This window comes from Manihot esculenta, chromosome 17, assembly GCF_001659605.2.
Source record: "Manihot esculenta cultivar AM560-2 chromosome 17, M.esculenta_v8, whole genome shotgun sequence".
NCBI classification, from domain to species: domain Eukaryota; kingdom Viridiplantae; phylum Streptophyta; class Magnoliopsida; order Malpighiales; family Euphorbiaceae; genus Manihot; species Manihot esculenta.
In genome coordinates, this window is record NC_035177.2 from 27,000,747 (window position 1) to 27,020,797 (window position 20,051).

The following is a 20,051-nucleotide window of genomic DNA, read 5'->3' on the forward strand; positions in this document are numbered from 1 at the left end:
ATTTTGGAGTCGTTACAGATTGGTATCAGAGCCCTAGGTTCACATGATCGGACCTATAGAGACAGTGTTGGGCTCATACAGGGTAAAAGTGGTCAAGCACAAAAGGAAATCATGTCCACTAGGATAGGGTCTTGAGTCCTATCTGTGATATGCCATGAGTTATGCATGTGCCTTATTGCTATGTGTTGTTTATGTGCTAAAGTGCTATGTTATGTGTTGTTTTCCAGAGAGTAAAGATGAGAGGAACTCGTCGATCAGCTCGATTGACTGGAGTCCCACCAGAGAGTGAGAGACCAGCTGCTCGTCCTCCTACATTGCCGAGGGCAAGGTCTCAGAGATCTAGCAGGGAAGGTACGTCAATAGACCCTAGAAGGTCTGTAGACGAGAGCAGAAGGGGAACAGCTAGGGGAGAAAGATCAGAGGAAAGGAGGGAAGCAATGGAGATTGATCAGTCTAGAGATGACAACATGGGTATAGGCAGATTTGAGGAAGGTATGGGAGAGTCGCAGGGAGGTGCTCAGACCTCAGGTTTTGGCTACCCAGAGTATCTGATGGGAGGTATGTCGGAGTACTCTAGCTTTGTCCCATATCCTCCTTACATGCCATATATGCCTTATTCTTACTACCCACCATATCCTATGTATCCATCTTCCCCTACCCATCCAAGTGCAGCACACCCAGAGCTAAATGACCCAGTACCACCACCAGAACCAGTAGCCCCTGTTGTTGACAGACATCAACCTAGCTCCTCTGGAGGTAAGGTACAAATGACGGAGTACTTGAAATTGGATGCTCCTAAATACAACACGGGAGATGATCCATTTGATTACCTCAGAGCAGTTAGGATGATAACCAGTGAATTGGGAGCAGACGATAGGAGAGCCATTGAGATGGCAGGTTTCACATTAAAATGCAAGAAAGCCAGAGAATGGTTTAAAAACTATATGGAGCCCAGAATGGACAGCATGTCATGGGGAGAGTTCGTCAATGAGTTTGCAGGGTGGGCTTTTCCTGACAGTTCTCGGGAGATGAAAGTCATAGAGTTCGAACAGTTGCGACAGACAGATGAGATGAGTGTTGATGAATTCACAAATAAGTTCCTGGATTTGCTTTAGTATGTGGGTCAAGCCTATGATACTGATCAGAAGAAGGCAAGGAGATATACTATGAGATTGCATCCCAGGTATTCTTCCTTGATTCTTCCAGCAGAAAAGGAGAGTTTCCACACCATAGTGGACGCAGCCAGGAAAATGGAAGCTAGTGCCAATATTCAGAAACAGTCAAAGGCACAGGCTTCGGGTTCTAAGGCCCCCAGTGCAGGCACTTCAGGCAGTAAGAGATGGGATAGAGCAAAAGGAACAAAGAGTAAGTTCTGGAGTAAAGTGAAGTCAGGTCTGGGAATAGGTAGTGGCTCAAGCTCTGGCACAGCTTCAGTATGCAGAAGATGCGGAAAACCACATGGAGGAGTTTGTCGGTTGGGATCTACAGCTTGTTTTAGATGTGGACAGGAAGGGCATATTGCTCGGGATTGTCCGCAGGTGACATTTGCACCATCCCAGCAGATGAGTTCAGGCAGTGTGGTACAGCCAGTTGTACGGCCAGCAGCTCCAGTCATGCCTCAGAATAGTGGCAGAGGTAGAGGGAGAGGGGCAGCCTCTACTTCAGCAGCAGGTTCCCAAGGTGGAAATCCAGTAGCTCCAGCACGGATTTTCACTGTGACACAGGAGGAGGCGAACACGTCAAACACAGTGGTGTCAGGTAATCTCATCATTGGGTGTTCAGCTGTGTATGCTTTGTTGGACCCCGGTGCTTCTCATTCCTTTATTGCTTCAAGAGCCATAGAGAGATTGGGTTTGATTAGTTCTGAGTTAGAGTATCCTCTCTGGGTCAGTGGACCTAAATGTGACCCATCAGTGGCAGTGTCAGTCTGTCGTTTTAGTCCAGTGTTTATAGAGGGTAGATACCTTCCAGCTGACCTTGTGGTTCTAGATTTGACGGATTTTGATGTCATTCTAGGGATGGATTGGTTATCTGCATATAGTGCTGCTTTGGACTGTAGAGAGAAGCTAGTGAGTCTCAGAGACCAGGATGGGTCAGAGTGTGTCTTCAGAGGAGACAGGAGAGGTACACCCAGAGGTATGATTTCAGCCCTTCAGGCTCGTTGTTTGCTTAGGAGGGGTTTTCAGGGGTTTCTAGCTCATGTGAGAGAGCTAGAGAGTCAGGTTAGGGAACCAGCCACAGTACCAGTCGTCCGAGAGTTTCTCGATGTGTTCCCAGACGATTTACCAGGACTTCCACCTGATAGGGAGATAGGGTTTGAAATCGAATTGCTGCCAGGTACTAGACCTATCTCTATTCCTCCCTACAGGATGGCGCCAGCAGAGTTAAAAGAGTTAAAAGAGCAGTTGCAGGACTTGGTAGATAAGGGTTTCATCCGCCCTAGTACCTCACCTTGGGGTGCTCCAGTGCTCTTTGTCAGAAAGAAGGATGGATCCCTCAGACTTTGTATCGACTACAGACAGTTGAACAAGGTCACTATCAAGAATTGATATCCGCTACCTCGGATTGATGATCTCTTTGACCAGCTAGCTGGAGCAGGTTGTTTCTCGAAAATAGATCTGAGATCCGGGTATCATCAGTTGAGAGTCAGAGAGGCAGATGTGCCTACGACAGCTTTCAGGACCAGATATGGGCATTATGAGTTCTTAGTGATGCCGTTCGGGTTGACTAACGCCCCTGCAGCATTCATGGATCTCATGAACAGAGTTTTCAGTGAGTTTCTGGATCACTTTGTCATTGTTTTCATCGATGATATTTTAGTGTATTCCAGAGATGCAGAGGAGCATGCCCAGCATCTGAGGATAGTTTTGCAGACACTGAGAGAACATGGATTGTATGCCAAGTTCTCGAAGTGTGAGTTTTGGTTGAGGAGCATTTCCTTCTTGGGACATGTGGTATCAGCAGAAGGTATTGAGGTAGACCCCAAGAAGATAGAGGCTGTAGCTAACTGGCCTAGACCCACGACAGTGACTGAGATTAAAAGCTTTCTGGGACTGGCAGGTTACTACAGGAGGTTCGTTCAGAACTTCTCAAAGATAGCGGCTCCTATGACCAAATTGACTCAGAAGAACCAGAAGTTTGTCTGGTCAGACCAATGTGAAGAGAGCTTTGAAGAGCTCAAGAAGAGATTGACAACAGCACCAGTGCTAGCTCTGCCTGTGAGTAATGAGGATTTCACAGTGTTCTGTGATGCATCTCGAGTGGGATTGGGCTGTGTATTGATGCAGAGTGATAGGGTGATCGCTTATGCTTCTAGACAGTTGAAGAAGCACGAGTTGAATTACCCTACCCATGACCTAGAGATGGCAGCAGTTATCTTTGCACTTAAGATGTGGCGGCATTATCTCTACGGGGTTAAATGCGAGATCTTCACTGATCACAAGAGTTTACAGTACATCTTGAGTCAGAGAGAACTGAATTTAAGGCAGAGAAGATGGGTCGAATTACTCAGTGATTATGATTGTAAGATTCAGTACCATCCGGGTAAGGCGAATGTTGTGGCAGACGCCCTAAGCCGGAAGTCACTAGGCAGTTTATCCCATATAGCAGCAGAACGGAGACCAGTAGTGATGGAGCTTTATAAGCTCTTAGAAGAGGGGTTACAGTTAAAGTTGTCTGGTACAAGTGCGTTGATAGCACAGATGAGAGTGACACCTGTGTTTCTGGAGCAGATAGCTCAGAGACAGCATAAGGACCCAGCGTTGATGAAAATTGCCAGGACTGTTCAGTCAGGCAACAGTGTAGAGTTCAGATTTGACAGCAAAGGGATCCTCCGTTATGGGAGTCGACTTTGTGTACCAGATAGGAGCAGTGTGAAGGAAGACATTATGAGGGAAGCTCATAATGCAAGATATAGTGTTCACCCAGGAGCCACCAAGATGTATCAGGATCTAAAAAGGGTCTATTGGTGGCCAGCCATGAAGAAAGAAGTGGCGCAGTTTGTGACAGCTTGTGAGGTTTGCCAAAGGGTGAAACTCGAGCATCAGAAACCAGCAGGAATGCTTAACCCATTGCCGATTCCAGAGTGGAAATGGGAGAACATAGCCATGGATTTTGTAGTGGGTTTACCAGCAGCGTCCAACAGGATAGACTCTATATGGGTGATTGTGGACAGACTCACAAAATCTGCTCATTTTCTTCCAGTTCGGAGTAACTATTCTGTGGATAAGTTGGCACAGATCTATTTGGATGAGATAGTGAGATTACATGGAGTTCCAGTATCTATAGTCTCAGATAGAGGACCTCAGTTTACCTCTAGATTTTGGCGAAGTCTGCAGAGTGCGATGGGCACGAGATTAGAGTTTAGCACTGCTTTCCACCCACAGACTGATGGACAGTCAGAGAGGACCATCCAGACCATAGAGGATATGCTCTGACTGTGTGTGTTAGACTTTGGCGGTTCTTGGAGGCAGCATCTACCTTTGGTGGAGTTTGCCTACAATAAAAGCCATCATGCTAGCATAGGGATGGCTCCTTATGAAGCTTTGTATGGGAGGAAATGCAGATCCCCTGTTTGCTGGGAAGAAATAGGAGAGAAGGCTCTTGCAGGGCCAGAGTTAGTAGAAATTACCAGTAGAGTGGTGCCCATGATCAGAGAGAGAATCAGAATAGCGCAGAGTAGACAGAAAAGTTATGCAGACGTTTGCAGAAAGCAGTTAGAGTTCCAGGAGGGTAATTGGGTATTGCTTAAAGTGTCTCCAATGAAAGGAGTGGTTCGTTTTGGGAAGAAGGGTAAGTTAGCTCCACGGTACATTGGACCCTTTGAGATTTTGCAGAGGATCGGAAATGTGTCGTATAAGCTGGATTTACCTGCTTCTATGGAGCGAATTCACCCGGTATTTCATGTTTCTATGCTACGGCAGTTTGTGTCAGATCCGACTCAGGTTCTGAGTGAGCCTGAGGTGGAGATGCTTACAGATCTCACTTATATAGAGCAGCCAGTGCGGATTCTGGACACACAGATCAGACAGCTAAGGAACAAGGAGATTCCGATGGTGAAAGTTCTGTGGAACCACCATAATCTCGAAGAGTGTACCTGGGAGACGCGAGAGTCGATGCTCCAGCAGTACCCATATTTGTTTTGAGGTTAGTTTCCTCCTTTTTATGTGTTGTTATTTGTTTTAGGATCATTCGAGGACGAATGTTCTTAAGGGGGGGAGAATGTAATACCCGGCTGGAGTCCGGCATCGGAATTCTACTTTTCGGTGGAGTCCAGGATGTCGGAAGTCTCTAGAAGGGTTAGAATTATGTTTTTCTTAAATGTTTTGATATGTTCATCAAGTTTTATGCATAAGGAAATGAGTTTTTAAGTGAAATGAACCAAGGCAGAAAAGCCAGGTTCGGCCGCCGAAGTTGAGGTTCGGCCGCCGAACATGCATGGCTTTTGGTTTCACGTGTGGCCGCCGAAGGTGGTCTGGCCAGCCACCTATAAATGGCCCTCAGTCGGTTGAAGCGGTCAGAGCGCCGTTTCTTTTGTCTTCTGAGGTGAAACCCTATCCTTTGTGAGTTTTCTTCCATGTTTTCATTAACTCATGCACAGATTTGCTTCGTTTTCATGATTATTTGAAGGTTGTAAGTTAAAAACTCAAAGTTTGGAAGTTTGGAGAGTTTGAAGGCAAGTTGATCCAAAACTCCACGTTAGGATCGTTCATCTACTTGTTTTCACAAGGTAAGTGAAGATCCTGAGCTTGTTTGTATGTTTTCTGAAGGTTTTATGGGGTTTATGGAGAGAGTTGCATGAATAGGGTTATTTGTGAGGTTTTGATGATTTTGTGCATAGAGCTTGTTTCTGTGTTGTTTGTGTTATGTGTTTGGGGTTTTTAGGTAGTTTTTGACCCCTTTGAGCATATACATGAGTGTATGCAAGTGAAGGAATTGAGGTGTTTGTGTTTGAATGATTTTGGTGCATTTGGCGAGAGGCAGGGCAAGTTTCTGCCCTGCTGATGAACTCAGGTTCGGCAGCCGAAGGTACATTCGGCCGCCGAACCCCTGAGGAGGAGAGAGGAGGTGGCTTCAGCTGCCCAAGCTTGCCCCCGAGCTTTTGGACTTTCGGCTCTGGAGGGAAGTTCGGCCGCCGAAGGTGCCGCCGAAGGGTAGAGACTTTCATCTCTGGAGTGCCTTTTGGCCCCAGAAACTTGCCCCCGAAAGGGTTCGGCAGCCGAAAGTGGAAGTTCGACCGCCGAAGGTGCTTGAGTTTCGTCTCTAGAGAGGACTTTCGGCCGCCGAACCTGCCGCCGAAAGTGTTCTGTCCAGCCTTCTTTTGCATGCTTTGCATGGATAGTTGAGTGCATTTAAGGGGTTTCTTGGGGAGTTTATTAGAGTTGTTCATACGCTAGTTTGGTCCCTCATTTGAGTCTATCTGTATAGGTACAGACCAGAGGAACCAGAGAGAGCAGCAGTGAGTTCTGCTCCAGAGGTTACAGAGCCTGCAGAGTCAGTCAGTCCAGATAGCCAGAGGTGAGTGGAACTAAACTTAATGCTTTTACTTGCACAATGGAATGTTTTAGCATATCTCATGCATCATGATTATGCAATAGGTTGATTGCATTAGGATCCACGAATATGTCGCATTGCATCGTTATTTGGTGATGTGAGTGAATGCTGAATGATCCAATAGTCTCAGACAGGAAGTCTAGGAGCCTTTGACTACGCCCTGGCAGGTATAGTAAAGACCAGGAGCCTTTGACTATGCCCTGGCAGGTATATAGTAAAGTCTAGGAGCCTTTGACTACGCCCTGGCAATAGTAAGTACAGAGGTGTTATATACACATATACATATATGACAGGAAGACCAGGTGCTCGATTCTACGCCCTGGCACAGAGTTACTAGGACTATGTGGTGACAGATTTACTCTTGCTGTGGTTTGTCTGTGTTATGACGCATTCCATGAGATCATGTTTTATTGAGATGTTTTACTGTTCTACTCACTGGGCTATAGAGCTCATCCCACTCCCTTAACCCCAGTTTTGCAGGTTCAGTGTACAGTGTACAGGGACAGTCCAGCAGCGTATGGAAAGAGTAAAGAGATTTGTTATAGCCTAGAGTGGACATGTAATCTTAACGAGATGATGTACTAAGTGTGTATCTAAAGTTAGAAATGTACTTGACTTAGTGATGTATGTTTTATACATGATCTAGATATGTATATATATTTTTACTGTATGTGAAAAACCAGGCTTAACAGGTATGAGTTAACCCATCTAGAGCAAGCTCTAGTCAGGGGTACAGAGTACAGAGTACAAGGTACAGAGTACAGAGTACAGAGTACAGAGTACAGAGTACAGAGATAGTGCATGCACAGGTTAAGCCTTGGTACAGAGAAAAGAATTTTTATTTTTCACAGAAAATGTATGATCATGTATGAGATTTACAGGTACACAGAGAGTATAGCAGGCTTGCTACGGGTTCTGGCGGCCTTAAGCCGACCTGAATCCTAGCGCCGGTGACGGTCCATTTTGGGGTCGTTACAACCAGGATCCCCAAGATCTCCTGGCACAACAAGTCCAGGATCCCCAATATCTCTTGGCACCAAACGGCTGGTGGGATCCAAAAGATCTCCCGGAGCAAAAATAGCCGGGATCCCCAAGATCTCCCGGAGCAAAAACGGCTGGGATCCCCAAGATCTCCCGGCGTCACATGCTCATAGCAAACAGCGGTGTGCAGGGACAACACGCAAAAATAACTCATGAAAATACAGCTCCGACCTCACACGAAAGATGGGGCCCTACTCACCACCTTAAAAGGTACAAGATCTGACTTATCACCATTATGCAAAGGCTATGTGCCCGAGCTCATATTAATAAAGTAATGAGAAAAATGAGGACATCCTTGCAGATATCATAAAAACTCAAAGTTCAGCCCACTGTTAAAAACTGAGTTCACGGTTAAGGCTAGTCTAGCTCGAAAAGAGCTTACAGATAAGAATGCCTTAGTGAAATGGAGAAATTTATAAGATAAAGGTTCAGCCAATTGATAGAATTTCAGTCCTGATGAGCTTGAGGGTAAAAAGGAAAAACAAGTAGAGTAAATGAAAATGAAATTTCATTAAAAGGAAAGTACAGTACAGCCTATGCTAATTATCTACACGGGCTGGAGGAAAAACAGTCCTCAAAGGACTTACATGCCTAGGGGCATTATTTACATCACTATCACCTACACACATACTATGCTGGACTAATTTTAGCAGATTATCCTTGCTTCCTGATTTAAACATAGCCATCAATGCATTGTCCTTACTTGCATACTTGTAAGCTAAACTTTGAATATCACGGAACACACGCTTGAAAGCATCAACAGAAGCTTGACTGAGTGCAGCAGATCTCTGTTTCTCATAGCACAAGCGCTCTATATCTAAATCGACGGCAAGTTGATCATCTTCACCATTTCCAGCAAGGAAATCCTGATACGAATCCACCATGAACTGCTTTATGTTACATATGTAAACTGTGTCTTGTATTCCACAATAAACTTCAGAAATCGTGTTATTCCATGAGTTTGAGTCAGGAGCAGACATCAGGGGCACCACGGGAACATCCTTCTTTTTCTCGAGAGGAAGGAGAACAAGAGCCGGTCTTCTAGAAACCCGAAACTTCTCTGAAATGAGAACCGGGGCAGGCACTTCGGTGGAGGTAGGACGCTTGTCCCCGACCTTCTCCGCTACACCCCCACCATCTGCAGAACTGAGTTCCCTCTCTTCAGTAACTGGACCGACCTCAGCAAGGACTCTCTGAACATTCTCCACAGAGGCGATCTCAGTCCTGCTTACAGGGACCATCACCCCAGCTATGGAGGCCTCGAGCCTCTCTCTAGAAGCATCGCCAGAGGTTGGGGCAGGCTTCGACCCTTCGTGGGGACCGGGGGGCTTGAACAGCTTGAGTGGTCGAGCCCGACCTGCAGTGGCTTGGCGGCCTTGAAGATTCGGCACCTCGAGAGCTCGACTTCGGAGCTCGGGCAGGAGCCGGGGGAGGAGGCCGGCCAGACGACCTGGACGATATGACTTCGGCTACTTGTTGAGTATCCTCCTCCACCAATCGCCCCGCTAGGAAGGCGTCCAAGGCAGTGTTCATGTTCTCCCTGGACGGCGTGAAATTCTTAAGGGGCTTAATCTGATCCATCTTCACTTCAAAAGCTGCAAAAAATCCAAAATCGGGGAAAGTCAGAGCAATTCTCAACAAAAATCACAAAAGCAAGATTAGAACAGGCCTCCACGAGGGGCAAAGTAATAAAATTTTTGGCTCGCCTTGACTAGCTTGAAGAAGGAAATGAATAGAAGCACTGTGGGCACGAAATCTCGACTCAGATAAACAAATTCGAAAGAAGACATAAAGAGAATGGCATTAGGAGTCAGTATTCGGGGAGTAATCTCGAAATACCGGAAAACCTCGTCAAAGAAGGGAGAAAAGGGAAAGGATAAGCCATATTCCTTCTGTTTAACAAAGAAAACTAAGCTTACGTCTTTCTGAGAGTCGATCAGACCAGAGGGATGAGGATTGGGAAGAACAATCCTCCCATTCCAGTAAGAGGCCCGGAGATGAAAAAGAGTGATATCTAGATATTCCATGGGAGCTTAGAACTATCCATGGAAAAAGAAAAGCGTACCTTGAAGATAAAGACAGGGAGATGACGATGGCAGTGCGCATGAAGAGCAGAGAAAAGCAAGAACTTGGAGAAGACAGAGAGAATTCAAAATTCAAAATGACAATAAGGTGAAAGGGTGTTTTGAGGCAAACTGTACTTAAATGACGCGGTCATAATGATTCTTGGTATTTACCCCCTCGTCAGTCGGGCAATAACTGACGAGAAGGTAAAGGAGCAATTGATGACCGCTGGATTTCTCCACCCCGGTCTGGGGCTAGGCCCATGATACCAGCCCATTATCTAGAGGCCCTCAAGCCTCACACATGCACCAGGTCCGATCCGCTCAGCCTTGAGACCGGACTCCAGTTAGTCTCTTCAACCAGGCCGGCCCAGCATTGTCGGCCCAACGAACAGATCCTCTCTGGGTTCAGTCTTAATTCTACCTTTCGGCCCAGCTCAGGATCAGGAGGGAGGCCTACCCATCCGTCACAGGGGACCACCCGCATGCACGCCCGGGAAGAACCAGAGGCCGTTACGCATGGGACAACGATCTGATTTCCTCGTACGTCCATATCAACGAGACAGGGACAGGTGGCCCAATGACATACATTCTGTTACACGTCACTAGCGGACAAAAGGAGACAGATAAAAGGAGAAATACAGTCCTCTAGGTCTAGGCTTTTTCTGTCTTACAGAACCCATTGTAAAACCCTATTTTCTGGATCTCAGATCATCAGAAATATTTTAACTTTGATCTAATCTTCTTATATAATTGAAAATAATATACTAGTATCCCTAATCGGTTCGGTTTATTTTTTTGATTTTTTTCTGATCAAAATTGAATCAAAATAAAATAATTGAAATTTTTAAAATTAAAAATCAAACCGAAATGAAAATTTTAAATTAATTCGATTCAATCGATTTTTTTTTATTTAAATCGAATACTGCTGATACAGGACTATTTAGACTTTTAACCAATATCGTTTGGTTAAGACGAAATAAGAGAAAAGATAGGCTAAAAGACGAAAAGTCTTATTGAAATTTCTTAAAAATTGGAAAGTGAGTTCCTAATAGCCAAGGGAGGCTATTTATAATAGAAATAAAATCCTAATATGCAAAAATAATCATAATCCTAATAGGAGTTTAAAATCCTAATAGCCAAGGGAGGCTATTTACAATAGAAATCCTAATATGCAAAAATAATCCTAATCCTAATAGGAGTCTAAAATCCTAATATGCAAAAATATGAAAATACCCAAAATATTCAAAAATAATAATTAAAATGCAAAAGTTAGCCCCGGTCCAAGTCTGCCGTAAAATTCAAGGCTAGTTGCTCCGTGTCATTCCCTTCCACTTGTAAAGAACTCGTCCTCGAGTTGCCATCAGCAGGTTAGTACTGAAATAGATCTGCAACATTAAACGTCTTGGAAATTTTCATTTCATGTGGGAGGTCAAGAACATAAGCATTGTCATTGATCTTCTGAATGATCCGGAATGGACCAATCTTCTTGGCGTCAAGCTTTTTCTGTCCTCCAGCACGCTCCTTGCGTAAATACACCATAACTTGATCACCGACATTGAAGGACTTGAAACGCCTATATTTATCAGCTGTAGCTTTATATTTGTCATCGGCTTCTGTAAGGTATTGTTGTACCTGTTTGAAAACATCCACGTGCTGCTTTGCCAAGTTGCTTACTGCAATACTGTTGTAAGCAAATTCCACCTGGTTTTGGAGGATTTCACTCTCCTTTGGACTCATCTTGTAATGAGGCAGATTCGGTAATTTTGATCCAGGAATGAGATCAATTTGATTTTGGATATCCCGCGGAGGTGGAAGCTTTGATGATTCCTCCACTATTTTAGGAAACTCCTTCAACAACTCTTTGACGGGTGGTGGTAAAGATGGTGCATCCTCCATTGTACTTTTTTCTCTCACCAATAAAGCCAGTGTGCCCCCAGATTTCTCAACTGCGCCTGATAGCTTCTGCACTCCCGTAGAAATAGCAACAACATTCTTCTCTTCCACTTTAGAATGTTTCGCAGAATCGGAAGGCAAGATAGTAATCTTCTTTTGATTCCACGTGAACATGTATGAGTTCTCCTTCCCTTTATACAAAGCATCAACATCGAACTGCCAAGGGCGACCTAGCAAAATTCCACAGCAATCCATATCCACAACATCACAATTAACAAGTTCAGTATAAGATTTACCGATCGAGATAGGCACGCTGCATATTCTGTTGACCTCAATTGTCGGACCTTCCTTAATCCATCCGACTTTGTATGGTGAAGGATGCGGCTGTATAGACAACTGCAATTTCTCCACCAATTGCTTAGCTATCAGATTCTCACAACTGCAGCTGTAATACCCGGCTAGACTCCGGTATCGGAATTCCTACCGTCCGGTGGAATCTCGGATGTCGGAAGCCTCTAGTAGGGTGGAAATATGTTTTCATAAAATGTTTTAAGGTATTTCATGGTTTTAAGTATAAAAAATTTAATGAGTTTTTGCATGAAAAGTCTTTGGAGGAAAACCCAGGTTCGGCCGCCGAAAGTCAAGTTCGGCCGCCGAACATGCATGCGTTTTGGAGGCACGTTAGGCCCCCGAAAGCATGAGTAAGGGAAGCCCAGGTTCGGCCGCCGAAAGTCAAGTTCGGCCGCCGAACATGGCATGTATGCGGAGGCAAGTTCGGCCCCCGAACGTGGTCTGGCCAGCCACTATAAAAGGGTCACTTAGCCGAAATGGGCGAGCTTTCTCCCATTTTCGGCCACAGCTAGCTTCCGACCTCCCTCTTCCCAATCTAGTGCTTTTCCTTCAAATCCCCACCATTTTTCTTGAGTTTTAAGCTTGCATTGAAGGTTTTGAACTTTTGAAACAAGTTTTGGAGCTTTGGGAACTCAGAAGCTCATTTTCGTGGATCTCCAAGTTTAGGTCGTCTCCCTCTCGATCTTCAAGAGGTAAGAGCCGATCTTAAGCTCCTTATGTGTTTTAAGTAAGTTTTAAGTTGTTTTATGGGGTAGAATGGCATGTATAGGGTTGTATGAGTTTTTAAGCAAATGTTAGGTTTTATGTGATTTGTGAACAATGTGGCTTGCTTGTGTGTTGTAGTTGGGGTTTAAATTAGTTTGAGGCCCCTAGGAGCTTGTATGCTTGAGTATGCATGTTGTAGAATAGGGTTATGCATGATTGGTTGTGTAGGGGGTTGAAATGGGCATGAAGAACCAAGTTTCTGCCCTTTGGCAGAAACCAGGTTCGGCAGCCGAAGGCACTTTCGGCCGCCGAACCAGCTTGGGAGGCAGCTTTAGGCTGCCGAAGCCTGCCCCCGAAAGTGGGAGTTTCGGCTCTGTCCGAGACTTTCGGCCGCCGAAGGTGCCGCCGAACATGCATGAGTTTCGTCTCTGTCTGGGAGTTTCGGCCGCCGAAGGTGCCGCCGAACCTGCCTGACTTTCGGCTCTGGAGGGACTTTCGGCCGCCGAAGGTGCCGCCGAAAGTGCCCTTCCCAGCCTTTTCTTGCATGTTTTCTAGGGTTGTTTTGAGGTGTTTTTAGGAGGTTTTTGGGGGTATGTTTAGAGTTATGTTCTTGTTGTTTGGTGCCTCATTTGAGTCCACCTGTGTAGGTTCGGACCCGAGGAACCGAGACCCCCGGTTGTGAGATAGTCGTTCAGAGTTCGTTGTTAAAGCTTCAGTCACCAGGTGAGTGGAACAACTCCTTAAGTTTTAAAGTAAAGTAAATGAATAAATGAATGAATCATAAAGCATTGCCCATGCATCATTATGCCATGCAATATTTCAGGATGTTTGCATTAGAATTCACGAATATGCTGCATTGCATAAATTGATGTTGATGTGGATGGTTGTTGGGTGATCCATAGTCCTCTGATGTTATGTTATGATGATATGTTACGGAAGACCAGCGAGGCCCATTCTACGCCCCTGGCACTATGTAAGAGAAAGACCAGCGAGGCCCATTCTACGCCCCTGGCACTTTAGAATGCTATGTTATGTAAGAGAAAGACCAGTGAGGCCCATTCTACGCCCCTGGCATTTGGAGATGTTGAGGACTAATGGTGACAATACCATCCTTTATGTGATTAGCTGTGATGTGTTGCATTTCATGAAAGCATGAAAAGAAAAAGAAAAAGTTAAATAAAACAATGAAATAATAATAATAATAATAATAATAATAATAATAATAATGATGATAATAAGAAAAAGAATAATAAAATAAACAATAATAAACCTAAAAATGGAGGAATTAAATCAAATGTTTTTACTTTCTGCTCACTGGGCTTTTTAGCTCACCCCCTCTTCCCTAACCCCAGTCTTGCAGGTGCTGAGTAGATAGAGAAGTCAAGAAGAGTAAGAGAAGTTTATGTAATAGCCTAGTGGTGGACATGGTTTATTTGTAATGTAAAAGTATGTTATGTAATGTAATGAAAGTTTAGAATGTGCTTGACTGGAGTTTGTTTTAATCCCTTGTGTATATGATCCAAAAATGTTTTTATGATGTTTATGTTATCTAAGCCTATCATATGTTATGTTACCCATTGGAGTATTTGATGAGGACTCCAACGAGGGGTTTATGATATGTTATGTATGCACAGGTTAGGCTTGGAAAGAAAAGTTTTAATTTTTATGTATGTTGTTGATCATGTATGGGATTAAACAGGTTCGCAGGATGTATGTTTGGCTTGCTACGGGTTCTGGCGGCCTTAAGCCGACCTGAATCCTAGCGCCGGTAGCGGTCCGGTTTCCGGGTCGTTACAGAGTGGTATCAGAGCCCTAGGTTCATATGGTCGGACCTAGAGTGTCGGGCTCATAGATGTGATAGAAAGGTCAAGCACAATAGGAAATCATGTCCACTAGGATAGGATGTAGAGTCCTGTCTAGAATGAAAGTATGTATGCCATGAGATATGCTATGAATATGATGTGTATATGATGTGGGTTCATGTGTTTCCACATGAACCATTTGATGCTAATGTTTTGTTATCTGTGCTGTTTTTCAGTAAACAGAATGCGAGGAACTCGTCGATCAGCTAGATTGACTAGAGTACCACCGGAGGATGAGGGCACGAGCGCCCGTCCTCCAGCATTGCCAAGGGCAATGTCAACCAGGTCCAACAGGGACAGAGCAGTGAGGGACCCTAGAAGGTCTTTGGATCTGGGTAGAAGCAGATCAGTAAGGGGTACAGTTCAAGAAAGAATGTTAGTTGATGGAGAAGAAGAGATGGATGTGGAGCAGAGGAGGGACGGTAGCCTTGGTGTAAGCATGCCAGAAGAGGGCATGGGTGAGTCTCAGGGAGGCACTCAGGCCTCGGGGTTTGTTCCACCACCCCAGTACCCACCTTTTTCACCATACCACGGGTATTCGATGGGAGGTACATCGGATTACCCCAGTTTTAATCCTTACCCTTCTCACATGCCATACCCACCTTTCTACCCACAGTATCCACAGTACCCTATGTACCCACCTCCATCCTTCCATCCAGGCACAGCAAACCCTATCCCAGGGGATGCCGCACCTCCACCACCAGCAGAAACCGCAGTTACAGAAACCCAAAGACCTCAACCTACCTCATCTGGAGGGAGCAAGGCCAAGATGACCGACTATATGAAGTTGGGTGCTCCCCAGTTTGATACCGGTGATGATCCGTTTGTGTACCTGGAGAAGGTCAAAACAATTACAGATGAGATAGGTGCGGATGATAGCAGAGCCATTCAGATGGCTGGTTTCACCCTGAAATGCAAAAAGGCCCGTGAGTGGTTCAAGGGCTATGTGAAACCGAGGGTGGACAGTCTTTCATGGGAGGAGTTTGCGAATGAGTTCGCAGGATGGGCTTTCCCTGACAGTTCCAGGGAGCTGAAGATGATTGAGTTTGAACAGCTGAAGCAGACAGATGAAATGGGTGTCGATGAGTACACCGATAGATTCTTAGAGTTGTTGCCGTTTGCTGGGCAACATCTGGACACAGATCCGGAGAAGTCGAGGAGGTATATCATGAGGCTCAATTCTAGGTATTCCTCTTTGATTCAGTCAGCTGATAGAGAAAGTTTCCATGCCATTATAGACATGGCCAGGAGAATGGAGGCTAGTGCCGTAATAGAGGGAAAAGTCAAGCAGTCAGTGGCACAACCTTCTGGTTTTAAGACCCCAGGCGGGGGAAGGATAGACCCTTCATCCTTGAGTTCAGCTAGTAAGAAGTGGGGCAGTACCACTAAGAAACCAAAGAAGAATAAGTTCTGGAATAGAATTAAGTCAGGTCTGGGATTAGGAAGTGGCTCAAGCTCTGGCACTGATAATGCAGTGTGTGCAAGGTGTGGTAAGCTACACAGGGGAGTATGCCGGTTTGGGACGACAGCCTGCTACAGGTGTGGGCAAGAGGGACACATGTCTTGGGAATGTCCGAGAGCAGTTCCTACGGCACAGCCCCAGCAGACAACTTCGGGTAGCGTAGCACAGCCAGCAGCTTCAGCCGCAACACAGGCTAGTGGCAGAGGCCGAGGGAGAGGGTCAGCCTCTTCTTCATCAGTTTACAGAGGGGAAGGTCCGTCAGCTCCAGCACGGATCTTCACAATGACGCAGCAGGAGGCAAACGCATCCAACACCGTGGTGTCAGGTAATATCATCATTGGTTGTTCAGATGCTTATGCCTTAATGGACCCGGGTGCATCCCATTCTTTTGTTTCTCCGAGAGCGGTCGAGAGGTTGGGTTTGATGGTCTCTGGGTTAGAGTGTCCCCTATGGGTCAGTGGACCCAAGTGTGACCCGTCAGTGGCAGAGTCAGTCTGCCAGTACAGTCCAGTTTTCATAGAGGGAAGATGCCTATCCGCCGACCTAGTGGTTCTAGACTTGACAGATTTTGACGTCATTCTAGGGATGGATTGGCTATCTACCCATGGTGCTACCTTGGATTGCAGAGACAAGGTAGTTAAGTTCAGATGTCAGGATGGGTCAGAGGTTGTCTTTAGAGGAGACAGGGGGAGTACACCTAGAGGTTTGATATCAGCCCTACAGGCTCGTAGGCTGCTCAGGAGGGGTTGTCAGGGTTATCTAGCTCATGTGAGAGAGCTAGACAGAGATGTCAGAGAGCCCGCCTCAGTGCCTGTGGTTAGAGAGTTCTTAGATGTTTTCCCAGACGAGCTGCCAGGTTTACCGCCTCCTAGGGAGATAGAGTTCGAGATAGAATTGATGCCAGGAACCAGACCGATCTCTATCCCTCCCTACAGGATGGCGCCAGCAGAGCTGAAAGAGCTTAAGGAACAGTTACAAGAGCTGGTAGATAAGGGTTTCATCCGACCGAGTACCTCACCTTGGGGTGCTCCAGTGTTGTTCGTGAAAAAGAAGGATGGATCCCTCAGACTTTGTATCGACTATAGACAGTTGAACAAGGTCACTACCAAGAACAAGTACCCATTGCCTAGGATCGATGATCTATTCGACCAGCTAGCAGGAGCAGGTTGTTTCTCCAAGATAGATCTGAGATCTGGGTATCATCAGCTGAGGATCAGAGATGAAGACGTGCCGAAGACAGCATTCAGGACCAGATATGGGCATTTTGAGTTCCTAGTGATGCCGTTCGGGTTAACAAACGCCCCTGCAGCATTCATGGATCTCATGAACAGAGTATTTAGCCAATACCTGGATCACTTCGTTATTGTCTTCATAGATGATATCTTAGTGTATTCCAGGAATGCAGAAGAGCATGCCCATCATCTGCGGTTGGTCTTGCAGACTTTGAGGGAACATGGCTTGTATGCCAAGTTCTCTAAATGTGAGTTCTGGCTGAGGAGCATTTCGTTCTTGGGGCATGTAGTGTCAGAGAATGGTATTGAGGTGGACCCCAAGAAGACAGAAACTGTGGCTAATTGGCCTAGACCCACTTCAGTGACAGAGATTAGAAGTTTCTTGGGTTTGGCTGGTTACTACAGGAGGTTCGTTCAGGACTTCTCAAAGATAGCAGCTCCTCTGACCAGGTTAACCAGGAAGAATCAGAAGTTTCTATGGACCGACCAGTGCGAAGAGAGTTTTGAAGAGCTTAAGAAGAGGTTGACTTCAGCACCAGTTTTAGCTCTGCCATCTAGTGATGAGGACTTTACAGTCTTTTGTGATGCGTCCCGTGTGGGACTGGGTTGTGTACTGATGCAGAATGAGAGGGTGATTGCTTATGCTTCTAGGCAGCTGAAGAAGCATGAGTTGAATTACCCCACACATGACCTTGAGATGGCAGCAGTAATCTTTGCACTCAAGATGTGGAGGCATTACCTTTATGGGGTAAAATGTGAGATCTTCACAGATCATAAGAGCCTGCAGCACATCCTGAGTCAAAGAGATTTGAATTTGAGACAGAGAAGATGGGTAGAACTGCTCAGTGACTACGATTGCAAAATTCAGTATCATCCGGGTAAGGCTAATGTTGTAGCTGATGCCTTAAGCCGGAAATCACTCGGCAGTCTATCCCACATCACAGCAGAACGAAGACCAGTAGTAAAGGAGTTCTACAAGCTCATCGAAGAAGGGCTACAGTTAGAGTTGTCGGGTACAGGTGCCTTGTTGGCTCAGATGAAAGTGACACCCGTGTTCCTTGAGCAAGTCGCTCAGAAACAGCATGAGGACCCCGAGTTAGTGAAGATTGCCAGGACTGTTCAGTCAGGCAATGATAGTGAGTTCAGATTCGACAGTAAGGGGATCCTCCGCTATGGGAGTCGATTATGTGTACCAGATGACATAGGGCTAAAAGGAGACATTATGAGAGAGGCTCATAATGCAAGATACAGCATTCACCCCGGAGCCACCAAGATGTATCAAGATTTGAAGAAAGTTTATTGGTGGCCGGCAATGAAGAAAGAAGTGGCACAGTTCGTGTCAGCCTGCGAAATATGTCAGAGGGTGAAGCTGGAACATCAGAAACCTGCTGGAATGCTTAACCCGCTACCGATTCCAGAATGGAAATGGGAAAATATAGCTATGGACTTCGTAGTAGGGTTACCGGCGACGTCCAACAGATTAGACTCCATATGGGTGATTGTGGACAGACTCACCAAATCTGCTCACTTCATTCCTGTCAGGAGTGGCTACTCTGTGGATAAGTTGGCGCAGGTATATGTGGATGAGATCGTCAGGCTGCATGGGGTTCCTGTTTCGATAGTGTCAGATAGAGGGCCCCAGTTCACCTCCAGGTTTTGGCGGAGTCTGCAGAATGCCATGGGTACTAGGTTGGATTTCAGTACTGCCTTCCACCCCCAGACTGATGGACAGTCAGAAAGGACCATCCAGACTATAGAGGATATGCTCAGGATGTGTGTGCTGGACTTTGGCGGTTCTTGGAGGCAGCATCTACCTTTGGTGGAGTTTGCCTACAACAACAGCCATCATGCTAGCATCGGGATGGCTCCATATGAAGCTTTGTACGGAAGGAAGTGCAGATCACCTGTTTGCTGGGAGGAAGTTGGAGAGAAGGCCTTGGCAGGGCCTGAGCTAGTAGAAATTACCAGCAGGGTGGTACCCATAATCAGAGAGAGAATCAAGACTGCTACAAGCAGACAGAAGAGTTATGCAGACGTCCGCAGGAGACAGTTAGAGTTTCAGGAGGGGGATCTGGTATTGCTCAAGGTGTCTCCAATGAAGGGAGTGGTTCGCTTCGGGAAGAAAGGTAAACTAGCCCCACAATACATCGGACCCTTTGAAATCTTGCAAAAGATTGGGAATGTGTCGTACAAGCTGGATTTACCTGCTTCAATGGCAAGAATCCATCCGGTTTTCCATGTTTCGATGTTGAGGAAGTTTGTGTCAGATCCGAGCAAGGTTCTTAGTGAGCCTGATGTGGAGGTCCAAGAGGATCTCACCTATGTTGAATAGCCAGTACGGATCATAGACACCCAGATCAGAAAGTTAAGAAACAAGGAAATCCCGATGGTGAAAGTCCTATGGAACCACCACAACTTGGAAGAGTGCACGTGGGAGACACGGGAGTCCATGCTCCAGCAATATCCTCATCTCTTTTAAGGTAAGTGTGAAGTGTTTTATGTGCTTAGTATGTATGTTATGTGTTGTTTGGTGAACATTCGGGGACGAATGTTCTTAAGGGGGGGAGAATGTAATACCCGGCTAGACTCCGGTATCGGAATTCCTACCGTCCGGTGGAATCTCGGATGTCGGAAGCCTCTAGTAGGGTGGAAATATGTTTTCATAAAATGTTTTAAGGTATTTCATGGTTTTAAGTATAAAAAATTTAATGAGTTTTTGCATGAAAAGTCTTTGGAGGAAAACCCAGGTTCGGCCGCCGAAAGTCAAGTTCGGCCGCCGAACATGCATGCGTTTTGGAGGCACGTTAGGCCCCCGAAAGCATGAGTAAGGGAAGCCCAGGTTCGGCCGCCGAAAGTCAGGTTCGGCCGCCGAAATTCAAGTTCGGCC